This window comes from Panthera tigris, chromosome A2, assembly GCF_018350195.1.
Source record: "Panthera tigris isolate Pti1 chromosome A2, P.tigris_Pti1_mat1.1, whole genome shotgun sequence".
Classification (NCBI taxonomy): domain Eukaryota; kingdom Metazoa; phylum Chordata; class Mammalia; order Carnivora; family Felidae; genus Panthera; species Panthera tigris.
In genome coordinates this window covers 115083221-115106297 of record NC_056661.1, presented here as the reverse complement: position 1 = coordinate 115106297, position 23077 = coordinate 115083221, and the positions used below count along the sequence as shown (strand labels likewise).

Genomic DNA, 23077 nt, shown 5'->3' with positions numbered 1-23077 from the left:
CAGATTGCCACTTTCTTAGTTGGATTTCCACAGAGACTTTGAGGCCTCAATTGTTTTGTTGAACTCTACTTTAGAATTTTATGTGATTTAATGTCCTGTGTCAACTCATTCTCATTTTGATTTTTAATTCCCATACTTTATGGTTTCTAATCCCAATTCTAAATCAGCTGAGACTCTCAGCAATATCTCTCTCCACCCATGTAATTTTCCATAATAAAACCACAGGACTTCCTGGACCTTGAAAGCCACTCTCTGCCCAAGGTTCCCAAAGGTCTCTTCTACATAAGTTTTTCCTCACATCCACAGTCCTTCCTAAAATGCTGTGTGGTAAGAAACAAAATGAATGCAAGCTTTGAAGAAAAATTCACCTCTTTTTTAGTTATAAAACTGACATTTTTGTTTCACTTGATGTTGGTTTAAGGGGCTGAAATATCTGAGTTCTCTAGCTTCATTAACCACTATCCCATTAAATGTCGTGTCAAGTGAAGAGGAATCCCAAGGCTCTGCTGCTTCCTGGGATGTGGCATGTTTTATCGTTATCCCCCTTGATGAATCCCACTAAATTTGTTTTCTTGTCTGGTTCCCCCAGGAACACAAGTAAGTTAGATCTAGCCTGTTTATACAATATCAAGATGGTCCCAGCAGAATGGCACTCCTAAGAGTTATTTTCAGGCCTCAGTGAATGTCAGTAAGTGATGTGATCAGATGTACATTATCATGTCCAGCCTGTAGAACATTAAAGAAACCCTGCTTATTATCACAGGATGTTATAGGAGTTTTCAACATGAAAAGAAAATAGATTGTTTCCAGGAGTAACAAACTCAAATGTCAACAGGAACCTGGAGGATAATATAAATGTGTGAATCTAGTAGATATAAGAAAATAGGGCTTGGTGGGAATTGTGGGGAAAGGAAAATATATTTCACCAAAAGGTATTCAAATTGAAAAATAAAATTGCTAGAAGTCCCTAAAATATAAAATCTGCTGAACTGCCATCCTGCCACATTAATCTATATTCTTAAAAAGATATATTTGATCCACCCAGTTTTTTTTTTCTTTTTCAACTAGGTATTTTAGTTAGGCTCTAGGTTAAGCTACTGTAACCAAAAAAACCTGAAAATTCAGCGGGTTAAATAAGACAGAACTTTATTTCTCTAAGAGACCAGAAGTAGGTAGACAGTCCACATCATTGGGCAGCTCTGCTCCATGAGCTCTCTCTGGTATCCAAGGTGGTAGAGCAGTTCAGCCATCCTACACACAGGCTTACATCTGTGTGTCAAAGTGTCTGTTCCAGTTGCCACCACTTCTCAAGAGGCAAAAGAAAGAGGGGGAGTAGATTGATTTTAAGAACATGTCCCAAAAGTTGTACAAATCACTTCCACTCAATTACACCACCTCTCCTGGGGCACCCATGAGCACTGATAAAACCCATAGAGGGAGTTGTAATACTAAAAGACAGCAGAGAGTAAGAAATACTGGGAGGTAGGAACAGTTTCTGTCAAGCTAGGTTTTCAGGTAAAGCCAAACCAAGTTTCATAAACCATAAACCTAAATCTTTACCTACTCTTTAAATATGTGTTTATTGGCAAATCAATTCTAAACCAATCAGCTTTTAATATTTGTCATTTAACTCTACATGAAATTCACTCTATAGGACTGAAGAGAACTACTCACAAATTCACTTGAGTAGTACAGTTGTAGAAAAGCAAGAATAACATAGAGAAGGCTGGACGGCATTGAGTCTTAAGAGCCTCATTTGATAGGTATAATGAAAACGACCAACTACAATTATTGCTAGAACATTACCTACTATGACAACAACTGCAAAGGAACAAAAGGTAAAAACTAGTCCAATTCAGGCCAAATGCAAAGGGTGAAAGTCTTATTCTCTATTATTTAAGTATCTAATTATTGTTGCTATTACTAACCCATCTTATTCCAAAAAGTAATGATGAAAACACAATGAGGATATATAAATACAGAAGGTAACAAATTAGACCTACGTAAGAAACTTTTTAAAAACAAAGGTAAGGGTATAAATGGGTCTAAGAAGAAGCTGGCACTGCTTTGATAAGTGACTTTTAGCAGGTGGCAGCTTAGGCCATCAAAAAGACTGATTAGCTGCAAAATTCACAGCATTACTAAGGTTATTTCCATTCAATTTCTATTCCTTCAGCTTAGTTCTCCGCGTGTATGTTGCATTTTCATGGTACATGACTATCCACGCTGTTGCCTCTGCCTGCACACCATCTGCTCTACCTTCTCTTGAGCACAGTCTCCCCTAGCCCAGGCCAGGCAGTCGCTGCCTTTGGAGGTCTTCCCAGATTTTCCCCAACAGAGTTAGTCATTCTCTTTCGTACTATCACAGTTATATGTACATTATAGCAGTCATAATCTAAACTTATGCTGAATTCCATTTATTTTGTGATGATATCCCCTTCAAAAAGGTGTACATTCATTAAGCATGCTCAATAAATGTTGCTGAATCTGTAAGGAAAAGTATGCATTGCTAGCTGCACACTCTACTGAAAAATGCTCCTCATTGCCCATTCATCCTCACCATCTCTTGAGCACCCCATACTGCACAAGGAGCCATGCATAAGGATGTTCACTGCAACTTTACTTACAACTGTAAAAACTAACAACCACCTAATTTGTCTACCAGTGAGTAGATATAGACATAAACTACTTAATTCATATGCTAGAATATAATATAGCAATTAAAATGAATAAATCAAAGCACATTTATTAGTCAATGGATTGTCTTTTCACTAAAAATCTAGGTAAATTTTTTTAAAGAAAAATAAATTTAAAAAATAATAAGGACTCTTCCCTTAACCCCAATTTACCTCTAACTTCTGTTCTGTCTTTATTTTTTTTAAGATTTTATTTTTAAGTAATCTCTACACCCAACATGGGGCTCACATTTACAACCTTGATATCAAGAGTTTCATGCTCTGACTATTGACCCAGCCAGACATCCCTGTACTGTCTTTGTATGGCTTATTCTGGTATGAAGCTCAGGAACTGTGAACAAATTTCCATAAGCAGGAAGACAAGAGCCCAGAGGTTCTGTCCCATACAGTTCTCAAGTTTCTATCACATGGAGAAGTTCAAACCCTACATCTAGATACCCCTGAAGAATGTCTAAGTAATTCTTTGACCACATGTTAGTGATGAAAAAAAGCAAAACTGAGAATAATGCTAATATGCTTTAGCTCCAAGAAACTACTCAGAGTACTCAGAGAAAATGGAATTTTAATATGTGGATTTAAAATCCTTAGCAGTTAACTATGCATTCATCCATTGGTGAGTGGAAAAGAATCCACAATGCAGAAAGGAAGACTAGAAAATCTCTACTCTTAAGAGAGAGGGTTCAGTGCTTCCTCCCCTTTAGGGGAGAACATTACACTCAACCCACTTTACCAAATTTCCAGAGTCTAAGGGAAAAATATGTTGGGAAGAATATTCAATGGGAAATCAGGAGATGTGGGCTTGTGATTATTCTCCATTTGCTCCCACCCCAGATTTATTCTCTGCCCTACTCCAAGTTCTGAGAGGCTGGACTCTCTGGATTATTCTACCCAGGCATCCAGTTGGGTTTGCCCAATGGGAGGCACTGACAGGAGATGGGAATAAGGAAAGCAAGAAATTGGGGAATTTCTCCCTCCTTTCCTTCCTGCATTGGTGCCACATTTGGGGCAGTGGCTGTGTCCCTCTACGACAGGTGTCAGGTAACATCTCCCCCAGACTGTGGCTCTCAGAGGATTTAAGGCCTCAGGGAGACAATAGCTTCCTGCTGTCACTAGTTTCTAGGTGCCTGCCATGTGGGTTTCCTTAAGTTTACCCACACCTCTATAAAAATGACCTCATGAAAGTCCCTTCAGTTGAATCATCAGACACTGCCCCTAACAAGCTGCAAGTGCCAAACCAAACCACTTCTCCATGAGCCTCAGTTTACTATTAAGTGAGGGAAAGACAGATGACATTCAAAGTTTCATCCACCTTGAAGATTCTTCAATCCACTTGAGCCTGAGACAGGGTGGAATCCTCAAGTTTTTTCAGCACATCTGTTTAAAGATGCTCCTTTTAAGAGAAAGCTACAGATGTTTGCCTTCCCATTTTCATTCCTTCTGAAGGAAATGTTTCAGCAGAATGAACTTGAGTTGACAGCCTGTTGGGCCAAACATTTTCTTAAATTTCATTTCCCTCCCCTGCTCTGAGTCTTTGCAGAGAGATGCAGGGTGATCAGCCCTACTTAGATAATACTCACTGACAGGGACAGCTCAGAGCACCAGAGCCACCAACAAGCTTTTGGAAGCCCAAACTGATTTCAAGTCCCGAAACAACTTTGCTTTCCTGCCCTCTTTGCTCTCCAGTTCTTTCCTCTTTTCCAAACTCACCTCCTACTTCCTCCTTCATTTACTACTTCTTATTGACTCCTGTCCTTTGTGTGTCACTTCCCAAAACTATTGGGGGTACAAGAAATACAGATGTCTTGGTCCTATAGCCTCAATTGTTTATTCAAAGACCCGAACAGCATCAAGGCTGATCAGCAGCTTCTGAGCCTAATGCCAAGAAGCCTCTGCCTCTGCAGGCTATCAGTACTCTACTGGAGTAAGACACCTCACAAAGCAGTCCACCTGGAATGGATGAGCAGCTGGCATAAAAGATATCTGGGGTTCTTCCAGCTAGGCACAAGGTAGAGATTGCCTGCCAGAACTGCTGACATGATCTGAATGTTTGCTTAGTTTCTATTTGAGCACTCATTCCAGGGCTGGCAGGAAACTTAATTTCAGTCTGTTTTGGCATCCTTCATATCTGTGTCTACAGAGAAGGCTATTTCTGGGTCACCAAGGCACTAGAAGACCTTCTGGTCATCAAGTCATACTTCATAGCCTGGCCTCTTCAGATCTGAGTGAGCCTCCTTGCTGCTTCTTCAAGGCTGTTCCTCAGACCTTGGATCTTTTTATAGGCCTCCTTGGATAAACCACAGAGGCATTGCCTTCTCAGCACACTTCCAGGAAGAGAGGGCCAGGTTCCTTCTTCAGGATTCACAGACTCCTCTGCTCTCATCCACTCTAAACAGGAATTACAGTCTTCAAAAGGGAGGAAATCCTTCTCCTTCCTGTTTCTGATCAAGACACATTATCCATGCCCTGAATCTTCTCCTCTCTTTGGGCTTAGGCTTTTAAAGGCAAAAGTCAGGATTTCTGTCTTCTGCCCTACCACCTGCTTCCCTGATTCAATAAGCACAGCACTAGCCCATTGCTTGAATAGGGGAAGGAAAAAGGAAGGGGCTGAGAGAGAAATATGAAAATAGATTACACATTCAAAGCTTCAGAGTAACACCATTCTTATCACAACTGATGTATACTTTCTTCAGTTCACATTTTAGCTAATGTCAACCTCCCAACCTCACCTCCACCACTACATAGCTTTAACAATAAGTGTTAAACACTTTCCTTACACAGATAACTTAACAACACAGGGACACATGTTTACTGAGTTTTGTGAGCATTTCCATCGTGCACCCATTCCCAACCGGCAGCCCACTGGGCCCTAGATACAATTGCCGGGGGTCTCTCAAAGCATCCTAGTGCTCTCTTAGACTGGTGCTAAGGAAATAATCCAAACAGCCTGGGAGTGCCACTGAAAGGGAGACAGGGAAAGAATCTTAAACAAAGCTCAAATCAAAAGCACAGGCTTTCCTGCAGGCAGGTTTTGAGTCCAAACTCCCACTTTGCCAACCATGAACAGTGTGATTTTAGGTCTCAGTTCCCTCTACTGTAAAATGTATATAGCAACAGTACCTACTTGCTGCCATGAAACATGAGAGTGTACACAATGCACCATCTTTAGCATTCGAGTGCTCAATAGGTTATCCTTGCCTTCATTAAGACTATCTAGAGGAGCCAAGATGGCAGAACAGCATGGAAGTTTTTTTGTGTCTCACATCCATGAAATACAGCCAGACCAACACTAAACCATACTGCACACCTAGAAAACTGATTGGAGGATTAACACAACAATATGCACAACCTGAACCGCAGAACTCAACAGGTACCTTGTGCAGAGAGGTGAACTGGGGGAGAGAGAAGCTGTGGAGGGCAGGGAGCCATTTTTGTGTGTGAAGAGAGAAGGGAGATGGGGGGAGAATATGGAAAAAACACCCCCCAACCCAAATGCAGCTGGAGAGAAAGTGGAAAGTGGAAACAGCTGCAGGGACTGAACTAAAAAGGGAGAAAGGAGAAAGGAGAGGGTTTAAATTCCATTAAGACTCTATAAACAGGGGGAGCGCAGAGTCTGAAACACCATAGCTCAGTACCTGGTGGTGTTCTGGTGGGAAGGGTGAATCCCAGGAGCAGAGTAAAGTCCAGGGGTCTTTGGGCCACACAAGAGAGGCGGTTCCCCTGCTGGGAGGACACCTGGTAGAGGTGGTGTGTCACCTCCATCCCCCTCTACAGGCAGAGACCCAGTGGATCTGGGAGAACAATCATATTTGCTGGTGCTGGAACAAAGTCGCTGGGGATGAAGCCTGGTGCCAGATGCGTGTTGTGATAGGCTACAATCCCAGAAACACTGCTGCTACATGATCGCATGAAATTTTTCTGGGGCATGCAGGCTGGCACCCGGCCACAGACTCTGGGCATTGGCAGCAGCACGGTCCTGCAAACGTTCCTGGGTGTGGCCATACCTGGCCATTGCTCAATAAGACTTTCCCACAGAGGGGCAGAACAGGTCAAATCCACAGTTCCTCAAAAATAAGGGGTCAGAAAAAACAGCCGCATCTGAGATAAAACTCAGGAGGGAGGCGCTGCATGGGGCTTGGACATGGACTGTGTAAAAGCAGAGAGTGGATGGAAGCCAAAAACAAAGGACAGGTGCTTGATTGCTGATCAGGGAGAACAGAGTTCCGATACTACAGTCTGGTTAGCTGGGTGATGCCATTATCACAGCTCCTGTGCATGCACATACACACCTACAAGCACCACAACAATCCACCCCAGTAAGCTAAGCAGCGCCATCTGCTGGAGAACAGAGCCGTTACACTAACCCCTGCGCAACTGGGCCAACCTCATTCTTCAGGAACAAGAGTCTCTCCACCTGCTTAGTTTATGGACTATAAAGCAGTTCATAGTTTGATTTCTAGGGGAAATGAAGTAATTTCAGTCGTATTTCAGTCTGTTTGCCAGTCCATCTATTTAATTTCTTTTTTTTCTTTTATCTCTTTTTCATTGGTTTTCTTTTTCTTAAATACAGAAAGAGAGAAAACTTATTTTTATCTTCAATTTTTATTAAAATATTTTTCTTTAATTTTTCTCAACTATATTTTTTACTTTTGTGTAAATTTTTCAAATTCTATTTTTCTTCCATCATTTCATTTTATTCTGCTTCAGTGTATTCATTTTTTCAAATTTTAAATGATTTCCTTTTTCTTTTCTTTCCCCTTTTTTCTCTAATCTATCAAGCCCCTTTCAACACCCAGACCAAAGCACACCTAGGAAATAACATCATTTATTTGATTTTGTGTGCATGTGTGTTTTTAATTTTTTAACTTTAACATTTTTTTTAATTTTTATTTTTTTTAATTTTTTTACCTCATTAATTCCTTTTCTCCCTTCAAAATGATGAAATGAAGGAATTCACTCCAAAAGAAAAAGCAGGAAGAAATGACAGCCAGGGACTTAACCAACACAGATACAAGCAAGATGTCTGATCCAGAATTTAGAATCACAATAATAAGAATACTAGCTGGAGCCTAAAATACATTAGAATCCTTTTCTGCAGAGATAAAAGAAGTAAAATCCAGTCAGGATTAAATAAAAAATGCTATAACTGAGCTGCAATCTCAAATGGATGCCGCAGCAGCAAGGATGCATTAGGCAGAACAGAGAATCAGTGATATAGAGGACAAACTATTGGAGGATAACAAAGCAGAAAAAAAAGAGAGAGACTAAGGCAAAAGAGCACGATTTAAGAATTAGAGAAATTAGTGACTCATTAAAAAGGAATAACATCAGAATCATAGGGGTCCCAGAAGAGGAAGAGAGAGAAATAGGGATGGAAGGATTATGTGAGCAAATCATAGCAGAAAACTTTCCTAACCTGGGGAGACATATACATCAAAATCCAGGAAGCACAGAGGACTCCCATTAGATTCAACAAAAACCGACCATCAGCAAGGCATATCATAGTCAAAGTCACAAAACACTCAGGCAAGGAGAGAATCATGAAAGTACCAAGGGAAAAAAAAGTCCCTAACATACAATGGAAGACAGATGAGGTTTGCAGCAGACCCATCCACAGAAACTTGGCAGGCCAGAAAGGAATGGCTGGATATATTCAACGTGCTGAATCAGAAAAATATGCAGGCAAGAATTCTTTATCCAGCAAGGCTGTCCTTCAAAATAGAAGGAGAGATTAAAAAGTTTCCCAGACAAACAAAAACTAAAGGAGTTTGTGACCACTACCCCAGTCCTGCAAGAAATTTTAAGGGTGACTCTCTAAGGGGAGAAAAGATGAATGAATGAATGAATGAATAAATACCAAAAGCAACAAATATTAGAAAGGACTAGAGAACACCACCAGAAATTCCAACTCTACAAGCAACATAATGGCAGTAAATTCATATCTTTCAGTACTCACTCTAAATGTCAATGGACTCAATGTTCCAATCAAAAGACATAGGGTAACAGAAAGGATAAGAAAACAAGATCCATTTATATGCTGTTTACAAGATACCCACTTTAGACATAAAGACACCTTCAGATTGAAAGTAAGGGATGGAGAACCATCTATGATGCTAATGGTCAACCAAAGAAAGCCAGAGTAGCCACTTAAATCAGACAATCTAGACTTTAAAATAAACGCTATATCAAGAGATGAAGAAGGGCATTATATCATAATGAAGGGGTCTATCCACGAAGAGGACCTAACAACTGTAAACATTTATAGGCTAAATGTGAAGGCAACCAAATATATAAATCAGTTAATCACAAACATAAAGAAACTCATCGATAGTAATACCATAATAGTAGGAGACTTCAACACCCCACTCACAGCAATTGACAGATCATCTAATCAAAAAATCAATAAGGAAACAATGGCTTTGAAGGACACACTGGACCAGATAGACTTACCAGATATTTTCAAAACATTTCGTCCTAAGGCAATGGTATATACATTCTTCTCCAGTGTACACATTCTCCAGAATAGACCACACACTGGGACACAAATCATCCCTCAGCAAGTACAAAAAGATCGAGATCATACGATGCATATTTTCAGAACACAATGCTATGAAACTCGAAATCAACCATAAGAAAAAATTTGGAAAGGTAACAAATACTTGAAGACTAAAGACCATCCTACTAAAGAATGAATGGGCTAACCAAGAAGTTAAAGATTAAATTAAAAAGTACATGGAAGCCAATGAAAATGATAACACCACAACCCAAAACCTCCGGGATGCAACAAAGGCAGTCATAAGAGGAAAGTATATAGCAATCCAGGCCTTACTAAAGAAGGAAGAAAGATCTCAAATACACAACATAACCTTACACCTTAAGGAGCTGGAAAATAAAAGCAAATAAAACCAAAAATCAGCAGAAGACAGGAACTAATAAATATTAGAGCAGAAATTAATGCTATTGAAGCAAACAAACAAAAAACAATAGAACAGATCAATGAAACCAGAAGCTGGTTCTTTGAAAGAATTAACAAAATTGATAAACCACTAGCCAGTTTGATCAAGAAGAAAAAGGAAAGGACCCAAATAAATAAAATCAAGAATGAAAGAGGAGAGATCACAACCAACACAGCAGAAATAAAAACAATAATAAGAGAATATTATGAGCTATTATATGCCAATAAAATAGGCAATTTGGAAGAAATGGACAAATTCCTAGAAACGTATACACTACCAAAACTGAAACAGGAAGAAAGAGAAAATTTGAACAGACTCCATAACCAGTAAGGAAATCGAATTAGTAATCAAAAATCTCCCAAAAAACAAGAGTCTGCGGCCAGATGGCATTCCAGGGGCATCTTTCTAAACATTTAAGGAAGAGTTAACACCTATTCTCTTGAAGCTGTTCCAAAAAATATAAATGGAAGGAAAACTTCCAAACTCTTTCTATGAAGCCAGTATTACCTTGATTCCAAAACCAGACAGAGACCCCACCAAAAAGCAGAATATTGACCAATTTCCCTGATGAACATGGATGCAAAAGTCCTCAACAAGATATTAGCCAACCGGATCCAACAATACATTTAAAAAATTATTCACCATGACCAAGTGGGATTTACACCTGGATGCAGGGCTGGCTCCATATCCATAAAAGACCAATGTGATTAATCACAACAATAAAAGAAAGGACAAGAACTTTATGATCCTCTCAATAGATGCAGAGAAAGCATGTGACAAAATACATCATCCTTTCTTACTAAAAACCCTCAAGAAAGTAGGGATAGAAGGAGCATACCTAGAGATCATAAAAGCCATATATGAATGACCCAATGCTAATATTATCCTCAATGGGGAAAAACTGAGACCTTTCCCCCTAAGGTCAGGAACAAGACAGGGATGTCCACTCTTGCCACTGTTATTCAACATAGTATTGGAAGTCTTAGCCTCTGCAGTCACACAACACAAAGAAATAAAAGCATCCAATTTGGTCCGGAGAAGGTCAAACTTCCACTCTTCGCAGATGACATGTTACTCTATATGGAAAACCCAAAAGATTCCACCAAAAAACTGCTAGAATTGATTCATGAATTCAGAAAAGTTGCAGGATATAAAATCAGTGCACAGAAATTGGTTGCATTCCTATACACCAACAATGAAGCGACAGAGAAATCAAGGAATCGATCCCATTTACAGTTGTACCAAAAACCATATACCTAGGAATAAATCTAGCCAAAGAGGTGAAAAAATCTACACACTGAAAAGTATAGAAAGCTTATGACAGGAATTGGAGAAGGCACAAAAACAATGGGAAAAGATTCCATGCTCCTTGATAGTGAGAACAAATATTGTTAAAATGTCGATACTACCCAAAGCAATCTACATATTCAATGCAATCCCTATCAGAATAACACCAGCATTCTTCACAGAGCAAGAACAAACAATCCTAAAATGTGTATGGAACCAGAAAAGACCCCAAATAGCCAAAGCAATCTTGAAAAAGAAAACCAAAGCAGGAGGCATCACAATCCCAGACTTCAAGCTATACTACACAGCTGTAATCATCCAGACAGTATGGTACTGGCACAAGAACAGACACTCAGATCAATGGAACAGAATAGAGAACCCAGAAATGGACCCACAAACGTATGGCCAACTCATCTTTGACAAAGCAGAAAAGAATATCCAATGGAATAAAGACAGTCTCTTCAGCAAGTGGTGCTGGGAAAACTGGACAGCGACACGCAGAAAAAAGAACCTGGACCTCTTTCTTACACCATACACAAAAATAAACTCAAAATGGATGAAAGACCTCAATATAAGGCAGGAAGCCATCAAAATCCTTGAAGAGAAAGCAGGCAAAAACCTCTTTCATCTTGGCCACAGCAACTTCTTACTCAACATGTCTCCGGAGGCAAGGGAAACAAAAGCAAAAATGAACTACTGGGACTGCATCAAAATAAAAAGCTTCTGCACAACGAAGGAAACAATCAGCAAAACTAAAAGGCAACTGACAGAATGAAAGAAGATATTTGCAAACGACATATCAGATAAAGAGTTAGTATCCAAAATCTATAAAGAACTTATCAAACTCAATACCCAAAAAACAAATAATCCAGCGAAGAAATGGGCAAAAGACATGAATAAACAGTTCTCCAAGGAAGACATCCAAATGGCCAACCGACACATGAAAAAAATGCTCAACATCACTTATCATCAGGGAAATACAAACCAAAACCGCCATGAGATACCACCTCACACCTTTCAGAATGGCTAGCATTAACAACTCAGGCAACAACAGATGTTGGCAAGGATGCGGAGAAAGAGGATCTCTTTTGCATTGTTGGTAGGAACGCAAGCTGGTGCAGCCACTCTGGAAAACAGTATGGAGGTTCCTCAAAAAATTTAAAATAGAACTACCCTACGACCTAGCAATTGTACTACTAGGCATTTATGCAGGGGATACAGGTGTGCTGTTTTGAAGGGGCACATGCACCCCAATGTTTATAGCAGCACTATCAAGAATAGACAATGTATGGAAAGAGCCCAAATGTCCATCAATGGATGAATGGGTAAAGAAGATGGATAGATAGATAGATAGATAGATAGATAGATAGATAGATAGATAGATACACACACACACAAAATGGAGTATTACTCGTCAATATATATACACACACAATGGAGTATCACTCAGCAATAAAAAAATGAAATCTTGCTATTTGCAACTATGTGGATGGAACTAGAGGGTATTATGCTAAGCAAAATTAGTCACAGAAAGACAAATATCATATGACTTCACTCATATGAGTACTTTAAGACACAGAAGAGATGAACACAAGGAAAGGAAAGCAAAATATAATATAAAAATAGAGAGGGGGACAAAACGTAAGAGACTCTTAAATATGCAGAACAAACAGAGGGCTACTGGGAGGTATTGTGGGAGGGGGGATAGGCCAAATGGGTAAGGGGCATTAAGGAATCTACTCCTGAAATCATTGTTGTACTATATGCTAACTAATTTGGATGTAAATCTTAAAAAATAAAACATTTAAAAAAAGATTATCTAGTATATGTGCCTCAAACTCTTCTGAAGCTCTTCTGGCCCCTTCCTGTCCATGGGGATCTAAAAAGACATATTGGTTACAAAAAAGACAAAGCAGACATATGGTTACAAAAAAGACAAAGCAGAGGTATCTAGGTGGCTCAGTCAGTTAAGTGACTCTTGGCTTCAGCTCAGGTCATGATCTCATAGTTCATGAGATCAAACCCCACACTGGGCTTTGTGCTGAAAGCACAGAGCCTGCTTGAGATTCTCTCTCTTCCTCTCTCTCTCTGCCCATCCCTCTATCTCACTCTCAAAATAAACAAACTTTAAAAAGGAAAAACAAGTAACATGGTGCCCATGATGCAATCTCAGGAACCAGGAATACTACATTTGGTCTCCCAATGACATGTCAGGTGATAATTCACTAGGCATTGCATTGGACGCTACTAATGCATGTACAGCTTCACCAGCATAATAGAAGCACTCGCAATCCCAACATGGAGGGTTGCAGAAGGCTCTTAGAAAGCATGATGCCTAAAACCAGTCTGGAAGAAAGAGTTGAAAGTTTCCAGGTGGGTTGGAGAGATGAGAATGAGGGAGATTCAAAACAGTAACTTTAGAGCATTCAAAGTAGAAAGTGAAAATGGAAGTCAGGTCATAAAGAGCCTTGCAGATCATACTGAGAACTTCAGACTTTATTCTGAAGCTACTAGGAAGTCACCAAAGGATGTTAAGAAGTGAAATAGTTAGATTTAATTTTAAAAATGAAATGTGGTGTTAGTGCGGGAAATGAGTAGGAAGCAGAAAGACCTGTAATAGGAAAACAGATAGGAAGCAATTGTAGTAATCCAGGTAAGAGGTGATAGTGCTCCAAACTAAGTCAGTGGTGATGGCAAAGAGAGGGTGCATAATAATAATTATAATAGATAATATTTTTGTTTCCTATATGTCAGACACTGTTCCCAGGCCTTTTTATGGGTTAAGTCATTTAAAGTTCATCTAAGCTCTTTCTGTCAGGTTTCTTTATTATTCCAAATTATCAGATGGGGAAAATGAGGCAGGGTCACACAGACAGCAAGCACACAGAGCCAGAATTCCAACTTGGGCAATCTTCTCCAAAGTTCTAACCATCATCCTGTGCTCCTAGGAGATTAATGGAAGGAATTACCAAATTGGTTGTGGAGTTTTGATAGAGGGAGAAGTCAAGGGTTATGTCTAGTCTTGGATAACTGAGTTGATAATGAAGAAAAAGGAATTGCAGAGGATGATGGACTTGTTTGGGAGAACGTGACTTTCACACGCCCACTAGACATCTAAGGAGAGATGTCAAATAGGCAGTCGGCACCTTGGCAACTGGAGGGAGACTGTGTCTTACTCACATTTAAGTCCTCAGCACCTCAACTGTTAGTAGGTACTTAATAAGTGTGCATTCGATGACTGGAAATTTGGGAGTCATCAACAGAAACTATGAGAGGACTTGTGATCACTCAGGAAAAGAATAGAATGTAAGAAGAGAAATGGATCAGTGGTAGATTCTATCTGAGAAAGAACCAACATCTGAGGAGTACACACAGGAAGATCAGCCACAAGGGTGTTCATTCAATGTATTTTAAATCCTCCATCTATAAAATATGGAAAGCAATACTTCCCTCCTTACCTGGTGGTGAGGAAAGGAGGGTGACAAGATAGGAAATAGAAAAATTATCAGCATTGATTAAAATTATCAACACTTAGTTTATAACTAAGCATCTAATCTGCTATGAGAAAATACCCAGCAAGACTTCTAAATAAAAGGATGACTTGGACAGTGAAGAACACGAATGAGGGAAGGATAGAGTCTGGCTGGCCAGTGCAAACCCTACCAGGCTCTGCCTATCACACAAGGCATGACTTGAATCCCACCCCTGTCAGAGACTTTTCCTGCCCACTTCACTTACTGATGGGACCTTGTACAGACACAGCATCCCTGAAAATGTACACTAGCTAGGTTCATTACAAAGAAAGCCAGGCTACTTCAAATCCATATTTAGCTGCAAAAATCCCAAACCAATGATTTCTGGGATACCAGAATTTAGGATAAAATGAAGATTATTGAAAAATATATATACATACATACATACATATTTAAATTTTTAAATGTTTATTTCTTTTTGAGAGACAGAGAGTGCAAGCGGGGCAGGGGCAGAGAGAGAGGGGGACAGAGGATCCAAAGCAGGCTCTGCACGGACAGCAACAAGTCCGATATAGAACTCAAACACATGAACTGCAAGATCATGACCTCAGCTGAAGTCAGACATGCAACCAACTGAGCCACCCAGATGCCTCTATTGAAATATATTTTTTAAAGGAGTTTGTATTATTTTTAATAATGTTTACTATCCATTCACTGATAAAAAGGTGAACCAGTACTTGATTTTTCCCACAGACACATAATACTTAGTGGCATTCCCACCAATATATAACATTTCTAGACATTTGATTTTATTATTCCTAAGCAGGTAAAGTTTATTACCATCATTTGGTTTTTGTTTTTGTTTTTGTTTTGGGGGGTGTTTTGTTTTGTTTTCCAGAAAGGCTGCTTTATTGGAAACTATTCTGACATCATTTTTCAGACTCCCTGGCAGTCTTGGGCCCAGGGATGGGAGTCCTCCTATGACCATGGGGGGGCAGGGGTAGGGTCTCCACACACCAGGGCTCATTTTCCTATAGCTCCTGTGAATGGCAGCTGAGGACTTGATGGAATAGGACTTGATGGTCCCAGGCCCTCCACCGCGGGAAAAGCTCAGGCCATTGCCCTGCATGGCTCCCCCAAAGGCCAACATGACCAGCCCACTGCCACCTCTGCCAGTGGAGTTCACCACAGAGATGTTCACACCTCACACACCATCTCTGGCCAAGTGGCTCTCCTTGCCCTCCAGCAGCTTGCAGTAGGTGGTGATCTCAATGTCCAGGGCCAACTTGACGTTCATGAGCTCCTGGTACTCACACAGCTACAGTGCCACGTCCTGCTTGGCTTGCTGCAGGGCAGCCTCTAGCTCCTCCTGCTTGGCATGTGCATCCTTGAGTGCCAGCGCCTCCCCCGCCATTCTTCCTCCTTAGCAACGGCAGCCTCCAACATAGCACATTGGTTCTTTATATTGTTGATATCAGTCTGCAGCCTCTGAATCTCACAGTTCATCTCCAGAGTCTCCATTGGGGTTTTCCAGAGGTCATCCTCGTGCTTCCTGGCCTGGGCCTGGAGGGTCTCAAACTCGGTATGGTACCAGGCCTCAGCCTCAGCCTGGGTGCATACTTGGCCTTTATCTCCGTTATGATGCCATCCAGGTCCATGGACAGCACCACAGATGTGCCCAAGATCTGGGAGTGCCTACTCTGGCTCAGACAAGGTCTTGAAGAAGTTGATCTCACCATTCAGGGCATCCACCTTGGCCTCCACCTCCACCTTGTTCATGCGGAAGGAGTTCACATCCTTTTCAGCAGCACGAACTCATTCTCAATAGTCATTCAACAGTTAAGTTCAACCTCCTACTTGTCTTAAAGTCTTCCACAACATCCTGCGTGTTTCAAAGATCTGCCTCCAGGTGGCCCCCGTCCAGCTGCAGCAACTCAAGCTGCCTCCACAGGCCAGCAATGTGGGCCTCAAAGGTATCATGGAGATGGCTGCTCTAGGCTGACTTCTGCTCCTACAGCAGGGCCTGCTTGGTCTCCAGCAGCTTGTTCTGCTGCTCCAGAAACCACACCTCATCAATGAAGGAGAAGAACTTGTTGTTGAGGGTCTTGATCTGCTTGTGCTCCTCCTGGTACATCTGCTGGATAGAGGGGCCTATGTCCACCTGCAGCAGAGCCAAGCAGACTCTTATTGATGGTGACCTCACAGATCTCAGTGCCAAATGGACACCTCTAGGCTGAGAACAGGCATGGCCAAGAGGCACCCAGACCATAAAGGTGGCTGTTGCTGAAGTTTCTGGGGCTAAGGAGCTCAGGTGCACCTGGGTGGCCCACCCCAATAAAGTGATGGAACTGGAGATGAAGACCTGGGAGCTTAAGTATGTAGACATGCTGGCTGGACCAGGCTGGACATAGTGGCAGGTACAAGGGAGCCAAACTCCCTTACCATCATTTGTAATGGGTCAGTCAGATGCAGAGTTGTCAGATATACCAAATAAAAAACAAAATGCCCAGTTAAATTTGAAATTTAAATAAATAATTTTTAGTACAAGTATGTCCCAAACGTTACATGGCCTGACATGTACATAGAACTAGACATCCTATTTTATTTGTATCTATTCTAATAGCTATGATCTTCTTTTTGTAGGATTCATAACATGAATCTGTCTCAGAAATTTGAAGCCCTCTGGTGTGGCAGATAAAAGAGTTCTATCCTTGCTGGTTAGGGACTAGGTCTGCTGAGGTGAGAGCAGGCTGGGTGGCAGGTTCATATATAAGATGCAGCCTGGATCTCTGGTTCTCCATACTCACTTCTCCTCTGAGCTCTCAAACCTACCAGGAAATCCCAAAACTCTGACAAAGAAATAGGTTGGACAACTTGAACATCAGCTCTGAGGGTAATAACAACTCCTTTTTTACATTTGTATTCCATGCTGAATTCCCCTCTTCTACTTTTAGCTTTATTTACCTTTATTTTCTGTTTTGCTTCAATTCTCTGAGAATTCCCTGAACTGGTGAAAAGTTCTCTAACTGTGGACCCAGCAGAGTGGCCATTGTGAAACTAAAGAGAAGCTGATCCTGTGCTCAGTCCACAGACAGACAAAACTTTGCTTCTCACTACACCCAGATGTAGATATATAGATATAGATATAGATATAGATATAGATATAGATATAGATATAGATATAGATATAGATAATTGTCAAGTTAGCTAACATACGAGGTATGCAGTGTGCTCTTGGCTTTGGGAATAGATTCCCACGATTCATCACTTACATTCAACACCCAGTGTTCATCCCCACAAGTGCCCTCCTCAATGACAATCACCCATATTCCCCACACTCACACCCTCATCAACCCTCAGTTTTTCTGTATTTAAGAGTCTCTCATGGTTTGCCTTCCTCCCTATTTGTAACTATTTTTTTCTTTCCCTTCCTCCAGGGTCTTCTGTTCAGTTTCTAAATTCCACATAGGAGTGAAAACATGATATGTCTTTCTCTGACTGATTTATCTCACTTAGCATAATACCCTCCCGTTTCATCCACGTTGTTGCAAATGGCAAGATTTCATTCTTTTTCGTTGCCAAGTAGTATTCCATTGTGTGCGTGTGTGTACATTTGTATACACATACACATACACACACATACATACCACATCTACTTTATCCATTCATCAGGTGATGGATATTAGGCTCTTTCCATAATTTGGCTATTGTTGAAAGTGCTGCTATAAACATTGGGGTACATCTGTGCCTATGAATCAGCACTCCTGTATCCTTAGGATAAATTCCTAGCAGTGCTATTCCTGGGTCATAGGGTAATTCTATTCTTAATTTTTTGAGGAACCTACACACTGTTTTCCAGAGTTACTGCACCAGTTTTTATTTCCACCAACAGTGTAAGAGCATTCCCATTTCTCCACATTCTGGCCAACATTTGTTGTTTCCTGAGTTGTTAATTTTAGCCATTCTGATTGGTCTCTACACCCAGATTAGAAGCAAGGAGACCATCTTTCAAACCATCATAATCATCCATATATGAATTATGCATTGTTCTAAGACATTTACAAAAGTATCCACGTGTCTATCCACCTCTTCACAAGTTCTACCAACAATTGATACTGATCACCTTATTTTACTAATAAAGCAAAACCAAACCCCACCTCCTGGAAAGGTACTGGTGTTGGAACAAGGTCAGAGTCCCACTTAGTGACAAGCAAAGACACAATAATTATTGTGGTTTTTGAACACTCAAGGCTTTATGCACCAGGCTGTTCATCCTCACTGAACATAAAAAGCCTGTGTTTGCTCTTTGTGTTATTATCAAGGTGTATTATCTTTGGGTATTATCAAGGTGCTCTTTAGTTCATAATGCTTTGAATAGAGAAAATTTTAAAATACTCTTTTTGCCCCTTCCATTCTCTATACTTCATATGGTTCCTTCCATTCCTTGTCCTTAGGATTTTATCACTATCTGTAAAGCCAAATCACATTCTTAAGATTTCCCAGGATGGTCTCAAGGACTCAGTTCTCAATGACTAGTAAAAGAATTCATTCTTACATCTGTTGACCATATGTCAACACCAAATCTATGCTAGGTGTTTCATATCATATAAGCATTTTATAATGCATATAGGACAGAAACTCCTATGTGCAAGGTACTGAACAAAGACAGTTAACACTTCACAAAACAAAATTAAAAATACATTATTGTACTAAAAATTAAAAAGACAATAAATGTTCCTTGAAGTTTAAGTTCAGTTTTATAAGTTCAGATAACTGCTAAATTGATAATCTTGATACAAATGAAAGAAGGAAACATGTTTTCTCTTCTCCCTGGAGAGGAAAATGCATTATCTTCTCTTCACAGCTTTCAGGTACCTGACACCTGAACTTGGCCTTGGGCCAGTGAGTGACTCACTTACTCAGTTACTGCCAAGGTAATGAAAGGGTCTTTTGTTCCATCAGTTGCAAGTTTTTGCAAGATGTTACACAGAAACACAGTTTAGAAATGTCAGTGGACACCACCCTCTCAGTAAGGGAGCCCAGAGTCCTGGGGCCCCATGGTGGCTCATACTTGGTCTCAGATAGTCTATCAAAGAGGCAGTGTGAAGAGATCCAGGCTCCAAGACTCCTAAGCCAAGTTGAGAAGAACTGCCCAGGTAATGGCTTTGGCTCTGCTGGAACATTCATCCAGGCAGAGATAGCACAGGGGAGCTTGATGGCACAAATCTTCATTTAGGCAGCAACTTGACTTAATTATGCAGTTTCAGTCAAATTATTCAGCATTTCTGAGCCTCCCTTCTTCTCCCTCAGGTGATAACAAAGATCCAGAACCACCGTCGCTCAGCTATTCTGAGGGATAGGTAACATAATCAAAGGATGTTCAAGAAGACATAAAATGATAGCCTTAAACTATTCAGCCTTCATTTTACCTACCACTATGTCCCTACGACCACATCAAATCCAGAGCACACGTTTGCTTCAGAAGACTTTTTTGGGAAAATTTCTGGGAACAGATGAAGTTCAGGTGAAAGAGGAGGTGAAGCATTTAGGATATATATTGATGTAGATAAGGGTTTTTGTTTTGCCTTCTTTTCTTCTATTTTGGTTTCTTAATGATATGACCTTAAACTAGGTGATTTTTTTTCACATTTCTTGGTCTCCATTTCAATATCTGTAACATAAGAAATTTCCACTTGAATGCTCGATGAGCTTCTTGAAGCTAACTGTACTGAATCAAATTCTCCAAACTAGCCCATGACAATGGCATCAGTAACTCCATGCTGTAATGGCTCATCCAGACACTTGGGTTCTGTCTCCCTTGACTCTGCTCTCTTATACCCCACATCCAATCCATTTACAAATCCTGTTGGCTCTACCCCCAAAACAACCACAATATCCAACCATGCTTCCCACTCTCATGAAATTCCTCTGTAATAACTGGAACTCATTATCCTCTATCACCTCTCCCTGAAGAATTGAATCATCTCTAATTGCTCTTTCCACTTTTCCCTTGTTTGTCGCTTTTTCCCAGTAATTTCCTAAACCCTCTGTATCTCTGCCTGAGGATCCTGATGGTAAAGTATGAGACAAAGGTTTCTGTGTCCCAGAGAGCAGAAGTAAGGAATAGACATTGAAATAGGAAAGGAGGTAGAGTCAACAAAAGAAAAGTGTAACTCAATCAACTGATGCTTTGTCCTCAGGGGAACTTGTAAGGGGCACCATGAATACATCTCAGAACCATGCACCTGGGAGAAGGGAAAAAGCATTAGCTTCTGTCTCCCAGTGATCAATGGATGCTCCAAAGGCCTGTTGTCTACCCACCCACCTGCCAAATTGGGTAGTACATGTGTGAGTCTAAGGGGATGTCCTATACAATAGCCTTAGAGGAGCCCAGGGCAGGACAGTAGGTATGTGGCACAAGCCAGCAGTGAGGCTTGGCTGGGAGCAACCCCAGTGTGGGTAATGGAGGCCTCACAGATGCATATTGGGCTCTTGGCTGGGCCCAGCTGCACCCAGGGTAGGGTCCCGCAGGTGATTGCAGCGACAGGGATGGATGTAGAGGAAGAGAGCTTTGCGCTGTCCTTCTCTTCCACCTCCAATGCAGAATTTGATGCTGTGATCAGATATTTACAGGACTTTATCATGGATGATGAGTTCCAGTTATTACAGAGGAAGTCTATGGACAAGTACTATCAGGAGTTTGAAGACATGGAAGAAAATAAACTCACTTAAGTGCCTATTTTTAACAAATGTATGTCTTTGCTAGAAAAGTATATTAAAGAACAGCTGCTGGAGCAGATTCCTGGATTTAACATGGTGACTTTCCCAACAACTCTATAGCACCATAAAGATGAAGTGGCTGGTGACACAGTTGACATGCTGCTCACATTTACAGATTTTCTGGCCTTTAGAGAAATGTTTCTGGACTATAGAGCAGAAACAGAAAAGTGGGAACTAGATTTAAGCAGTGGTTTAGTGGTGACTTCATTGTGCAAATCACCTTCTCTGCCACCTTCCCTGCGTGACCTGCAGCCCTAGGTCCCACCACCAGACAATGGGATCTTTCTGGACATTGCCAGCCCAATAGACTGGAAGAGGCTTTGGCTAATGTGACAGAATACATCTTGGAAATACTGACTCTGTTCCTCAACTCTTCATTAATTTTAAGTATTGACGGGTCAGAAGACAATCATCTAACCCTCCTGGGACCCTGAAGCACCTTCTTGTCTTCAGTAATCCTAGCATTCCTCCCCCAAGTAGACCCCTCTCTCAGGCCTCTGAGTCAGGCTCCTCTGGAGCAAGTCCAAAGCCAGCATTCCACCCTGGCCCCTTCCCCAACATACATATTGGTAGGTCAACAGCATTTGGAAGAACCCACCACTTCCAGCCCTCTTTGTCTCAGCAGGCTCCACATGTCCACCAGGCCTTTTGTGTGCTCACAGGTTTCTACGTGCATCAGTTTCAGTCCCACAGCCACAAAGGGGTTTTTGTCTGTTTGGGAACATTTCTCTAGGGTGTTACTCAAGCCAGCTGAGCTTTCTGAAGCAGCTCCCTTTCCAGCTAGTATTGGCTATAGGAATCAACAGAGAGAGAGATCCCTTACCTGAAGCTACATATGAAAATCAGTTCCTTGTCTTACACTTGTTAGTCCTTGCATCACTGTCTTCTGCTAGCCCTGATGTAGTCTGTTTCTAGAGTTCTCTTTAAAGAATTTTTAGAAAAATATTTTTATAGATGAATCCTCAGGCTAACCTAGTGAATATAATCTTGGAGCTTCCATGACTACCCACTTAAAGATCAAGTTATTATATGTTGTGTGCTTTTTAGCTGTTAGCTCTACGAAAGCAAAAATGCTTTCTGTGTTGGAATTCTTATTTCACTGGGTACCAGTGAGTGTGTGCTTATGCTAGAAGTATAAAAGATCTCTCTTTCTTACGGCATGTTACGTGTACAGGTTTGCTAAAATCCTTTCTGTATAATCAGTTAGTTTAGGTTTTCTGTTGGGGTAAAGGCTCTGTAGTTCCTTCCTCCTATCAAAATGTCCCTACCAAGTGTCCCCAATGTTCCACTGGGCTGGCTCAGCACAAGTAGGAAATAGCAAACAGCTTTGCTGGTCATCAATGCTTTTATTTAGCATAATGTTTCATAGAAATTACTGACCAGAAAACATGGATGTCACATCTCTAGAAAGAAAAAACATAGTATTTCAATTCTCAATGTGTACCTTCTATATCTTTCAAGTAGAAATAAGACTCTATACTGACTCCAATCAGCTCTTCTGGTTTTAAAGTATAAGCTATAGACTATATGTATTTCTGTAACTGATGTGTGGTGCTTGTTAAATACTTTTGTGCCATGAGTAAACTTTAAAAAAAGAAAAAGACAAATACCATATGATCTCACTCATATGTAGAATTTAAGAAACAAAACAAGCAAGCAAAGGAAAAGAGAGAAAGAGAAACCAAGAAACAGACTCTTAACTATAAAGAGCAAACTGATGGTTACCAGAGGGGAGATGGGTGAGGGATGGGTGAAGGGGAGTAAGTACACTTATCTTGATGACACTGAGTAATGTATACAATTGTTGAATCACTATATTGTACACCTGAAACTAATATAACATTGTATGCTAACAATATTGGAAATAAAATTAAAAACAATAAAAATA

The 23077-nt window shown here is 40.6% G+C and overlaps 2 pseudogenes; one reads left to right on the top strand and one right to left on the bottom strand.

The window, feature by feature from the left end:
* Nucleotides 1–4908: 4908 nt before the first annotated feature.
* LOC102958846 lies at nucleotides 4909–17337 on the bottom strand (annotated as a pseudogene).
* A 3621-nt stretch (nucleotides 17338–20958) lies between these two features.
* Nucleotides 20959–21447, top strand: LOC102962665 (annotated as a pseudogene).
* The last annotated feature ends 1630 nt before the right edge of the window (nucleotides 21448–23077 follow it).